At 42.0% G+C, this 12,637-nt stretch overlaps 1 protein-coding gene across 1 annotated transcript in view; it reads right to left on the bottom strand.

Moving 5' to 3' along the window:
• The window catches only part of LOC143423256 (uncharacterized), a 30,008-nt gene extending 17,630 nt beyond the window's left edge, over positions 1-12,378 (bottom strand). The window contains exon 1 of the mRNA XM_076894452.1: positions 12,323-12,378. The gene's annotated coding sequence lies outside the window, so the exon portion shown is untranslated. The remainder of the gene's footprint in view (positions 1-12,322) is intronic.
• Positions 12,379-12,637: the final 259 nt, after the last annotated feature.

Genomic DNA, 12,637 nt, shown 5'->3' with positions numbered 1-12,637 from the left:
ACCGAGACACCGATTTCCGCGACTTAATTCCAGCATGGCGCTACGAGCGAACGCTTCCGCGTCGCGCAGCACCCGACTGCTCTCCATTTTCTATCATTACGATTCCTTTCGCGCGTCCTGCAAAAACCACCAGCACACGAGATCACGCTTTCATCCCCAGCTGGCAGTGGTCCACCAGGGACGACGTGGTCGACCAGCAATCGTGTACTCTATTTCCACTCGGGATAACGCATGCAAACTGGACGCGTATAAATATCGTAGCGAAGACGAGGAGGCGTTCGAAAGGGACGCGGAGCCGAGCAACGGCGCTATCGCCGGCCATTGAAACAAATCAAGCTGAATGGAGGCGCGCCCCGTTTCCACCGATGAAAATTCGCCTCGTTATCCTCCATTCGAGGTCTCTGATACCAAAATGGATGACTCCATACCTTGGGACTCGCGCGCACACGCTCGCGAGGAAACATCGAGGCGTCTCTGACTAAGAAAGACTAAAGAGAGGTCCTTCTAAGCATTTTGAGGGTTGGTCGAGCGCGTGGACGAATGCTTGCAAATCCACGGACCATGATGCTGCTTGTTCCTCGTCTTGGACATATGCTCGCTTGCGAGGACACATCGAGGCATCTCTGACTGAGAAGGACTAAAGAGAGGTCCTTCTAAGCGTTTCGAGGGTTGATCGAGCGCGTGGACGTATGCCTGCAGATCCAGGAACCATGATGCTGCTCATTTCTCGTCTTGGACATATGCTTGCTCGCTCGAACGTGGGAGAATCGTGGAAATCGTATACGAGACGCGGTTCGAGATGCAGGAATTAACGCTACTGGTGTGAACTTGCGCGTGTGCATGTTAAATATTACACACAGCGTCGAGATTGTCCTGGGGATCCATTGTCGTTGAGTCGGTACCGGTGCTGGGCTGCGATGGCTCGTTTCGAGGCCCGAGAAACCGCAAGCCTTCACGGGGAACCGATCACGTAGCGGATTAAGGCTTTCAGCGTCCAGCAGGCCCATATATGGGCTTGAAAACTCGTTCGATGTGATAATAGCAGAAGCGTAACGCGATAATATATTATAATGGCAACGGGAGCGTAACGTGGCAGCGAGGGGAGGACAGTAGCGATACACGAGTCGCGTTCTCTTGTTCTGGGACAGTTAAGTGGCTTCCATTTTGGCTCGCTCGTAAATTTTGTGTGCTGTTAATGCTGAAGGTAAATAGCAGCTCGAGGATATACAAAAATGGTATTAAACGGAGAACAAAGTGTTTGCTATACTTATGATTCTTTTCGAAGCTCGTGATTCTCAAGAGAAGACGAAATCGTTTCTGTAACACGTATTACACTTTTAATTGCTATTTTCATTCTGCTGTACAGCATTTTAAACTACACACGTATAAAATTAAAAAAAAAAATAAAAAGAAAGTACCAAAATTGTTACTCTCGCGTTTCGTAAATCAGTGTCATAAAGCACACGATTACTCGAAAACAATCATCGATCAAACGAAACGTGCAAATTCTGAGAAGCAGCTCGATGAAAGCCAAATCCAATGTCAACGTACACCCAAAAACACACGTACTGAATATAAGTATAAGCGATATATAGAAATCTGGACAGAAAACGAAAATGACAAAAGTAGAAAGGGAAAAAAGGAAGGAGGAAATGGTAAGGTACCTGCAATACGTCGAGCGTGGGAGAATCGTAGGGAACGTAGGCGAGGTGTGCAGGACCTGCAGAAACGACAAAGAGGGAGGGACAATCGACATCTGTTCCATTGGAAACCCTAGCCATGGGCAGCCGAGGGACAGGTTCCCATGGCCCAAGGGGCAGGTATACGCGAGGTCAGGTGGCCCTTGCTCGCAGGCCTTTTTCAAGTGCTTCCAGCTTTCCGCGATTAAATGGATCGCCGACGGAAAAGCACAGCCTCCATTGTTCCCATCGAATTCATTGTGAACGCGTTTTCATTGCGTCCCGTTCATTCGGAAGTCAGCCAGCAGACGTTGTTATTGTTACTTAATATGATTGCGCGTAAAATGTTTAGTGAAACGAACAGAAATTTAATAAACAATTACTAAAATGTGATGTTTGATGATTAATTCAGTCACTATATCTAGGTTTCAATTATTTTTAGTACTCGAAGTTTGAAACTTTTGTTTCGTTTCTTCTACCCGATTGTCTATTCGTTCTTAAAGATATTAGCAATTTTGGTTGTCAGTTTATATGAAGATTAATTTATAATTAGAAAATTTCTATTGAAGTATCATTTTTTCGATGCATTGTACAGTTTGAAAAAAGGGAAGGTAACGAATTAAATGGTAAATATAAAACAGGAAAAGCACAGTGTGTTAAACCCATTCTGTTCCAAGTTCATAGTTAAATTACCTGTGTAACCAATTGGTATTTGTTTACCTGCTAATGGGGAGCTTCAAAGGATACTGACCCTTCATATTTAAACACTGACCAACAGGGATCAAAATACTGACCATTAAAATACAAGTCGAAAAGAAATAATTGTGAAACGAATGGCAATGTAAAATAAAATTAACTTGCAAACTTCACTTCTATTGTATAAAAAAAAAGGATGCCCAATCGTAGAATTATACCTCTACGATATAATTCCACTGATCGATCAAGATTCCAGTTTTTAATAAACGCAGGTAGTGTTGGCCATCCGCGTTACAGGTGCACCGTCAACAATGGAGCCACGCACTAATTACATCCTACTCGAAATCATTAACCTAACTTCCATTGTGCCATTGTGCTCGGCTTTTAACGAACCGCGTTCTCAACTGATACCCATGGACAGCAAACCGCGCTCGCTGGAAGAGTAACGTGTTTACGCAATTAACCAAACGAGCCATTACGTATGAACGCGAGACGTGTAAATACGGTGGACGTACACGTACCACCGGTGCAACGCACGCCATGCCTCCATTATATCATTACGGTGTAATTAAACGACAGATTCAATTATTATTATTATATAACAGCACGGTAAACGCCGAGGCATTTTAATTTTCACGGCTTAACTGTGGGAAACGCGTTACGCAAACGTGCCATTAATTATCACTCGAATGTTTAAACGAATAAAACTCGCGATTCACATTCCTTTAATTTCTGTTTCAAATTTGACTAAACACAACTTCGACAGAGGCCAGAAAATTCAAACTCAAATCTGAAACGCAACCACGAGATGGACTTTCATTTACAATAAATACTGCGAGTACGTCTCTGCTTTGGCATCTAAGTAAAAAAGCTTCAAATTTACGCGTAGCACACTCGTAGATGTCAGAATACTCGTAGATGACAAACTACTCTCTAGATATCAGAATGAAGCATCTGAAAAAAAAGAACAGTCAATCATAATCGTGCACGTCACAACGAAGGAGAGTCCCATCTTCGCAGAGGGTTGAATAACCCGTTCTTCGTTGCATTTATTCGAACCGTGGCAAGCGACTGGCAGAAGGAAAAGGTAACAATGTACAGGTGGGTAATTGCATTGGCAAAAGAGCGAGCCATGTGCTCGACACGTGCTCCAGAAGCGTTCGCGGCGATTATCCACCCTTACGGAATAAAGTTCACCCGCAGGGCCGTCTCGTAATTACACCGTTTCGCGCTAACGACTGGTTCGCGCGGAACGCAATTAAGGGGACGCATCAAGCATGCTCGGGTACGTTACTCGCGCCTAAAATGGCACACCGCGTTACTTTTTAATGGATCGCCCCATTATTCCGCCAGTGGATATTGTTTAGCAGCGGCTTCGCAACGAACCGCGGCCGATGCTCTACTAATTTCGCCAGGTGGATCGTGAACGCTTCGAATTTTTCTGAATCGGGTCATTATCGTTGATGCGCCACGATGTGGAGCATCGCGAACGTTTGCGAACTAGAGATTTTGTTAATTAAACAGCGCCGCGACAGAGAGATCGGGGGGATATAGCACGTATCCGTCTGTGATTTATAATGGAACGCGCGATTTCTGCATCGTAGAAACGTAGTTTCTATTCGAAAATTTGTTGTCCAATCATTTGTAATCACGCGACTGCAAGATGGACTTGAGGTGTAATTAATTCGAAGCAAGCAGCACAGTAGCAAATAACTTAAAAGATTGTTGAAAAGATAAATGTAGAAATGACACATGATTCGTAACTCGTAATATCTACGTTAAAAAAAAGTTAGATAACACATATTAATGAAATATTATAAAATCTGTCAAATTAATTTCACCATCAAAAGACGATTTTTAAAAAAATTTGCTTCAGAATTTGCTAATAGCTAAGAAAATAATTATATAGATATTTTGACGGAGATGCTCGATGAAATCGAGAGCAAAATGAATAACCTGAAAAATAATCTAATTGAATGGTAATTCATCAGGTTCGCCTTACTTTCGACATTGTGAAACCAACCGTGCTCTTCAACAAAGCTGAATCTAGAGTGTATTTTAATTTTCATTGAACAAAAATGAAATACGTTCTCGTGCTCGAGTAACAGCTACCGTATTCTCGTCGCAAATTTCATTCAGAACAAATTATAAATATCCTTACTTCTTCGACGACAAAGAGAAATCAATGGATACCAACGTGTCCCATAGTTTCGCAATAATCGAGAAATACGATGTGCGGTTATCAAGTTCGAAAGTATTCGCGAGTGAAACACGAGTGCAACGTACGAGGCTTCGCTCGAGGGCCCTATGATATCATCGTCATCGAGAGATCTGCGTGAACTCGAAAGGAATCGTAAAAACCCGCGCGACTTCCAAGAAGGTCTTTTTTAACGAGTTCAACGCTTATTCTCGTCGAGGTTCGCGGCTTTCGACGATTGGTACAACTCCAGAGAAACATCTTACGGAGTTTAAAAGCCTCTTTATTTAGCGGCGAGCGTTTTTGGCTTCCTCTGACCGAAACACTTCGTTTCGTGGAATGTTAAAATTCAAAAGCAGAGAAGACGTTCGACGAGCAATAAAGTATGTTCGTTCGAAATGCATGAACGTAAGGAACTCGTTGCTCCGTTTCTATTTCGATCACGATAATATATCGGAAGCAACGAGCCCCTCCTTCAAGAAGATAAAGCAACTGCTTTTCTAAACAAATATATAATGAATCGTTCGTGTTTTCTAAAATAAAAATAGATACAGTTGCACTTCTGAGCAGTGCATGTATCTTTATCAAATCGAGATAGGTGCGCAATAAAAACTCGATAATTGCATACTACACGAGCGAGAACGCGCGTCACTATCGAGATTCGCGTAATAAATGAGGCAATAAAACAGCCGCGCGAGTACAAGTCTAATTATAGGACTCACGCTTTTACTTCTACTCCCATTTCTCCGTCATAGCCTCTGAAAATGATTTTACGAAATCAGAGAGCATTTTCCGTTCCTTCTGGGCGTTCAAATGTTTTGCTTGTCACGAAAAAGGGGTGAAACTGCTGTCCAAGTACCGGAAGTAATTATCTGTAAGGTAGTTGCGGTAAAATTTCATATATTTCTAATGTCCTTCGATAGTTACTGTCCACGAAACACGTTTTTCTTTCGAAGAAATTCATTCAAGGAAGTACTTTCAATATTATTTCAAATTAAGGACACAGGAAATGAAAGGGGTTGAACTGTTACTTAATTTTCCTTACAAAACACAAATCAGCACTATGTGTTCAAATAAAATGCAATAAAAAAGCGTTAAATCTTAGAAAAAACTTTTCATACGCTTCTTAACTAACAGCTAGACGTTCTCCAAAATGGACGCTAAAGGAGTACGTACACAGAAATAATAAACGAAGCTGGTTAAAACAGAAATAAACTTCTTTGTAGTCGCATATAATCAAACTTTCGATGTGAAATTCCATGAATGTTGCAACAAGTGTCTCGGTTCCGAGAAAAGTCGATGGAAGGAATTCCATATATCGCCATATATCGTACAAAGAATATGTAAAACGGTCTTTGTTTCTCGAGCGTGCACGTCCAACAGTATCACGAGGTGATAACGGGAACCGAGTGAACCGTACGCGAGAGGGGTAACTATGATAATGCCTACGGCGGGGAAACGAAATCACCAGTATTTACTCGCAAAAACCGCATAATTAGAGTGTTACAGTGTATTACAATGTTCGTAGAACCGCGCAATTAGTATGGCCGTTAATTATACGAGAAGGCCCGCGACCGAGATTCAACGGATAAGGAGCATGTATTACAGCATCTGAAGAAAGTTAAAGAGGGCCCCTCGTACTCTCTTGCATATTTTCAAAACATATCCTCCGCGTAATTACACGTCCCTTCGCTGTGCTTCATTTCAGCGGTTATCGTCTAACCGCTGACGCCATTTATAATTTCACCGGCACTAAACGAGCAACCTTAGACGCTGATGAGGGTAACGTACCGTGCGATAATGTTAATGCTTTTTTCAGATACAGATATACATGCATCCTACATGTGCAATTAGAATTTTAAAAATCCCTTACAAGATTCAGCTACAGTTGAAAATTGAATATAAAACAGTTTAAGGGTGGCTGCTGAGGATGTAAGTTCCGAGAAGCTTAAATTATTTTCTCAGCTGTCCATTGACAAAACATTTGTTGCATTTATGAATAGGATTTTGTACAATTTACAGCACTTACCAATTATTAATATTAGAGAAATGTGTTTCGCGGCTTTACCACAGAACAATCGATCAATCCAAATAACCCCAATAAAATACAAAAAATAAATATTTCACTTCAACCTATGATAAACGACAAACAGATTACTCTGATCACACAACGAGTAATACATGCACGTACTTACGTTGTATCAACACTTGAAACGGAAAATTCACGAATACCCTTTTCACCAACAACCGCGCCACTCCATTTTACCGTACCCGCTCGCCTTCTCCCCCATAAACTGTCCCGAATAAAAAGCGTCTCGCGAGTCCCGTGCAATTAAACCCTCTTTATTGCCAAGCTAAATCCATCCTGATCCATTACGAGAGGTGGCGGTGCACGTTGTGTCACCTAGACACGACCACGGTCCGCGTCTGTCTTTTTGTTAACACCACGGGCACCTGCGATAACTTCTCATTTGCTCGCTCTTATCTAGGGCCCAGGATGGCACACGTTCACGGTTGCGCCGGAGGAAGGTCAGATGTAGATCGCGAGATTAGATGGTAACCGCGGACGAAGGTCGTGGAAGAGAGAAAGAGAGAGAGAGAGAAAGGAACGGAGGGAACCGCGGAATCGAGAAAGGAACACGAGCAAGGGAGGACAGGCCAAGAGGGATAGAGGACTTGGGCAGAGGAGAACGCGAGCGAGCGAAGACGAAGGGGAAGAGGTGTATCAGCGCCGCGGAGAGTTCGTTGCCCGATTGGCTGCCTTCACCGTGCCTCTTCGTAGCCGTCCGTTTTATCCCTTTTTTTTCTTCCTTCCCCACCTCCTCCCCCCTATTTCTTCTCCTTTTATTCACAAGCATCGAACACGCGCGCACTGCACACACCCGCGGGTGTAGATGCATGCAGGAGTGGCCGTTTCGTTTCGTCCAGGGTGACGTCATCGATCGACAAATCCACCCAGGCGAGTTCAGGTTGCGCGCCGCGGCGAACCTGAGCCCACCGTTCTTCCCCTTCTGCGTCTCTATGGAATAACCTATGCCAATAACGCCGATGTTGACGCCAGCTTTATCCAACCGGACCGAATCGCGTCCGTCGATATGCATAACGATGGCTGCCGCACGACGATCCTCGCCCATTTTCGTCGCGGCCTACGAAACCAACGAGGCTCTCCAGGCTAATAAACGAAGCTAATAATCGTTGGCTAGAGGCGTCCGTGAAACTTTCCGCGGGTCTCAGGCTGCTCCCTCGACCTGACTTTATAAGGTATCGGGTGTTATGTATACTGAAAGGGTGGTGGTAGGTTCGTGGAAGGGCTTAATTGGTACATTTAGAAAGATATGAATACCAATGGGTGGTTTTGTGGCCGTGATACGAGTGCAAAGACGGTGACTTGTCATGCAAATGTAAATTGAATGCACAGAATGTACGAATGAAAGACAGTGGGGTACAATTAAGTTTATAGATCGTTTGGATAATTTTAAGATTTAGTATTTTCGTCTATATAACGGCACTGAAATTGCTTTAATCCAAGCATAAATATATTATTGTTTATCTGAATAATGTGATATAAAAGAATACTTTGATTTTCGTCTATCAAAATAAGGGTTGCGAACGTACCAGAGCACATTGCGCGCCCAAATCCGATGCACACACTTGAATGCAGACCTACAACAGTTTAAACAATGAAAACTAAAACCAGAATGCTGTAAATAAAATGCTAGACGGAAAATTCAAGCATATTATATGTTATATATTTTATGGACTGGCAATTTTCAACCCTGCGACATAATGGCTAAGCTCTACTCCCCTACAGGCTTATTAGCGCAGAGAATGAACGCGCGACGAGTGGCTGGAAGTGCGAGACAATAAGAATCAAATATGGAAACGAGAATGGAGAAGCTATACCTATCTATGATCGGACGAGGCAAGGGTCGGTTGTCATTAACGGCCATACAAGGGGTTCGTATCGCCTGATATCCGAGTTAGCGTCCCAACAATACGGCCAACAGTCGCACAATACAATTATCGTTAACGTCCTCTCCTTTTGAGCTTCCAACAATAAGAAACAATCCGTCCATTATGCACTCGTTCGCCATTTTTGTAGGTACAAATTGCTGATCATTGTTCAGAACGCGAGCAACTTAGCAGGCTAACATTTGAAACGAACCGGGTCGGACGACGAATTAACGTTGGAAGAAATTATTGTTTATTACGTGAAAATAATTTTGATATTTATTTCAAAATTAGCTTTACTTTGCAACCCCTACGAACGTTGTCAAAAGTAACGAAATATTAATATTTTATTTTTAGGAAAGTGAAATAAAAGCAGCGAGAAGAAAAATTAAGAACTCCCTCTTTTAATGTAATATAAATGATATAATTAATAATAACGACAGATAAAGTTTGAATATATACGGAGGTACACATACATGGTTATCTAGAACGCACTTTGCGCTCACCATTAGCGGAATCATTATGCACTGCGCTTAACTCTCGTTAGAGGACTTTATCAAATATTTGACAGCTGTACAAGTTCGTGGTGCGTGAGTCATTAGAGGAATCTTAGAAATTTACAAAAAAGGATTCTCTTACACATTTACATATAAGAAAAATCAAAGTTCACGCTATGATTACCAAGCTACAAGGAAAAAGACAAAAAATTCTAATCATTGCCTTAAATTACTCGTTAAATATTGTAAACTTGAAAATTTCCATGCTGACTGACATTTCTACATTACTTTTCATTCAGTTTGCGAATAACCATAATTATCCTACACGATAATGTCGTGGAAGACAAGGAAAATCTGTAATAGGTACCTCTGGCCGTTTATTGCGGCAGTTCGAAAGAAAATGATTGTTACTCGATAACCTACTTACTGTGCGACTACTAAAGGTGAATACGTTTCGCGGGACCAATTTCAGGTAAACGAATTTACCTGATTCTACTCAGGTAGCGCCGCGTTTCGGAATACAATATAATCGCAACGGTTCTCCGGTGCAACGTTGGAAAGTACGCGTTCAACTGACTGTGTGGTCAAAGTATACACCGCAAACAATGTGTATTACGGTTTTAATGTAGACAATACGTATCATATACTGAAACAATGGAATTTGGAATAGCAATATGGAATACGTTCACCTTAATAACACAGTTTGGGACCACAGCTGTTTTACGAGGTTATTTTTCGTACAGGGGTGGAAAAACCCTAGATTTCTAACTTTCCAAGTCTTCAAAGGGTGTTGTGTTATTTGTATAAGCTTATAGTACAATAACTTGCTCTTGGACGATAATGAACAAAATCATAAACGGCAAACAAATGGAGCATGCTAATTCCAACCTCGCAGTTGAGGATTAAATTCTATTGTATGTATTTTTCCACTCGATTCGTGTATTTTGTAAAGTGTTGTTTCAATATACGAAATGAGAAATAATATAGATGTAAAATTTGCTAAAAAGAAAGAGAATTAACTAATACTGTTTGCGAGTAACCTGTGAATTACGTTCGCCAGCAGACATTTTGGAGAACAGTCATACAACGAACTGATCGACGAACAACTAATGATTCGCTTTAGAAGTGAGTTATCAAAGTGCCAATTCAAAATTGCTTGCAAGTAATAACGGAAGACCGTCGTTTAATCATGCTAACGCATTTTTGTTACAATAAAAAGATTTCTAAAACCCATAAATATTTCGAAATTAGAACGTTACGTGGAGTAGCATAGGACTAAAACGCAATTTACATTAAAATAAAGATATTCGAATGCTCCACAGTTCACGGTAGCAACAAATTTCTGCATGATTAAACGCTGGCAACTAGCATTATCGGCGGGGTGATTTATAAGAGTAATTCCCCCAGACGAGTGGCCAATAATTCAAGTTCGTCCTCCATTTTTCGAGTCCTCGTATTCATACCGCGGAAAAGAATTCGCCTACGATTTATCGTCGACTACCACGATTACGAATGACGCGAATATATTAAATGCATCTACGGATACAAGACGCGAGCATTTACATAATTTATGCCGCGTATCGAGCTTATTTACCAAATCGACGACCTCTAAACGCTTACTGATGAGCACGGAAGAGCGTTCGCGTACCTCTCCATCTACAACGATTCAGAGTAATCATTGTTACATTTGCTTGCCACGATTAACACGTTCTATACCGTACGATTTGATAACATTTTTTTAATCGAGTAAAAAGTTATTTAACGGAACAACCGCGGAATTTGATTTGAAAAATCCATTATGGAGCGCGTAATTGGATCAAGTAACGACGATTAATCACGTCGAACGCAGTGTAGATGCTTCTATTATAAATTTTACGAAAAACAATAAAGCAAAACGAGGAAGGGTTACATTTTTCTTCGATATAAAATTAACAATTGCAAAGTATTGAAATATGATGTGTATATACGTCGAACGCAGTTAACTGGTTGAAACACACTTCCACTTTTTATTCTTACGAGTCACACTTCCAATTAAAAAAAGAAAAAATTTTCAATTTCGTTTGAAATTAAGATACTTCTTTAGAGAAAGAAGAATGCGATTGGTTCAAGAACTGACTAAACATTCTAATGATATTAAAATTAAATTCGCGTTTGCATAATGAAAATCATGCTTTTATTTCAATGCATTTTTATCAGCACATTCTCTGCATATGTCGCTTCTTTCCACGCAATTATTTACTCCTTCGTTTTCTAACCTGTGCTTCCTACTTTTTCGTTAATTTCCATAAATCATTTGTATAAAATTCGTGCTACTCAAATACGAGATACGTGCTGATCCGTCGGTTCGATTTAAACGAATCCGTGACACCGTTTAAATTCGTCCACTGAACTGGAACTTTTATTATGATGCCTCGAAGGCCAACTATCCCGCGATACTCAGTTTCGTGTAAACAATTCGGGAAATGGAAAGATTTCTCCAAAGTTTATCGACATTCATCGAAAGAAGCGAACGTAAGAGTTCGTGTGAGACACGAGTCGACAATAAGACGAAACAAAAATGATGTTAAGGGGCAGAAAACATCCGAGGTTATTGCACATGCAAACAATTGAAGCCGTTTGGCAAACATTTGACTAATCGACGGCTAGTTGATCAAAGAGTCGCGGTTGCTAAGCGAAGTTTCCTTAGCAGCGAAGGCGACGCGCAAAACCAGCGACATTACTCCACGAAACTAAAGTTGTACACACAGAAATCTAATCATAAATATCCGTATTCAGAACGCGTGGCCGTGAAAGCTTTCTCCAAAAGCGAGATATCTCGCGACGCCATTATCCAGTAGAACGTATCTCCCTTAGACGTAACCTTGACTTAAACTCGTTAGAACTCAGCTAGTTTCGAAACGATCGAGGAACGAGATACGACCACGGTATTCCTGGACTTCGATTAATAGCCAGACTTTCAAATTGCTCGTGTAAACATTGCCGAGGACCCCTGAACGCGAGCCAAGTAGTCTCGCGACCGGAAACTCGCCGCTACCACGACAAAGCAACGCTTTAGCCAGCTTCTAACTGCGAAAACAACCACATTCCTCGATACAAGTCTTACGACAAACTGCAGGAAAGCGTAGGCGTTATCCCCGTACAACACGTAAATAAACAAACGACCAATTGACCCAACAAACCGATCATTTCCACGAACCATCAAACCGCATCCAATTAAACGTAACTCCTCGATTATTCTCGAATTGAACGATCCTCCAGTGGAATGTATCGAATGACAATGATAATTAGAGAAAGAGACTCACCTCTGACTAGAAGAGAGCTCCTGGAACGAACAGCATGCTAAGAGGACCGTCGTCGAGTCGAATCCCTGCTGGTCGCACTTGAACGAACAAAAAAAAACGGGGCACAGAACGAGGATGAGAAAACTGCCGGTCCGTCCGTGGATTCGTGTTTCGATTCACCATCGGCTATCCCAGCCGTGTCAATGGACGAGCGATCGGTTCGCGAAAGCGGTCACCGGCGCGACTCTGTCGAAACTGGCGAACGGAGCGCGAGCGACGGAGGCGACGAGCCGGGGTTGCCTACGCGCCGATGCACGTGGGCCACGGGGTGGGGAC

This window comes from Xylocopa sonorina, chromosome 4, assembly GCF_050948175.1.
Source record: "Xylocopa sonorina isolate GNS202 chromosome 4, iyXylSono1_principal, whole genome shotgun sequence".
Taxonomy (NCBI): domain Eukaryota; kingdom Metazoa; phylum Arthropoda; class Insecta; order Hymenoptera; family Apidae; genus Xylocopa; species Xylocopa sonorina.
The sequence above is the reverse complement of the archived record's forward strand: the minus strand, read 5'-3'. Positions and strand labels throughout refer to the sequence as shown.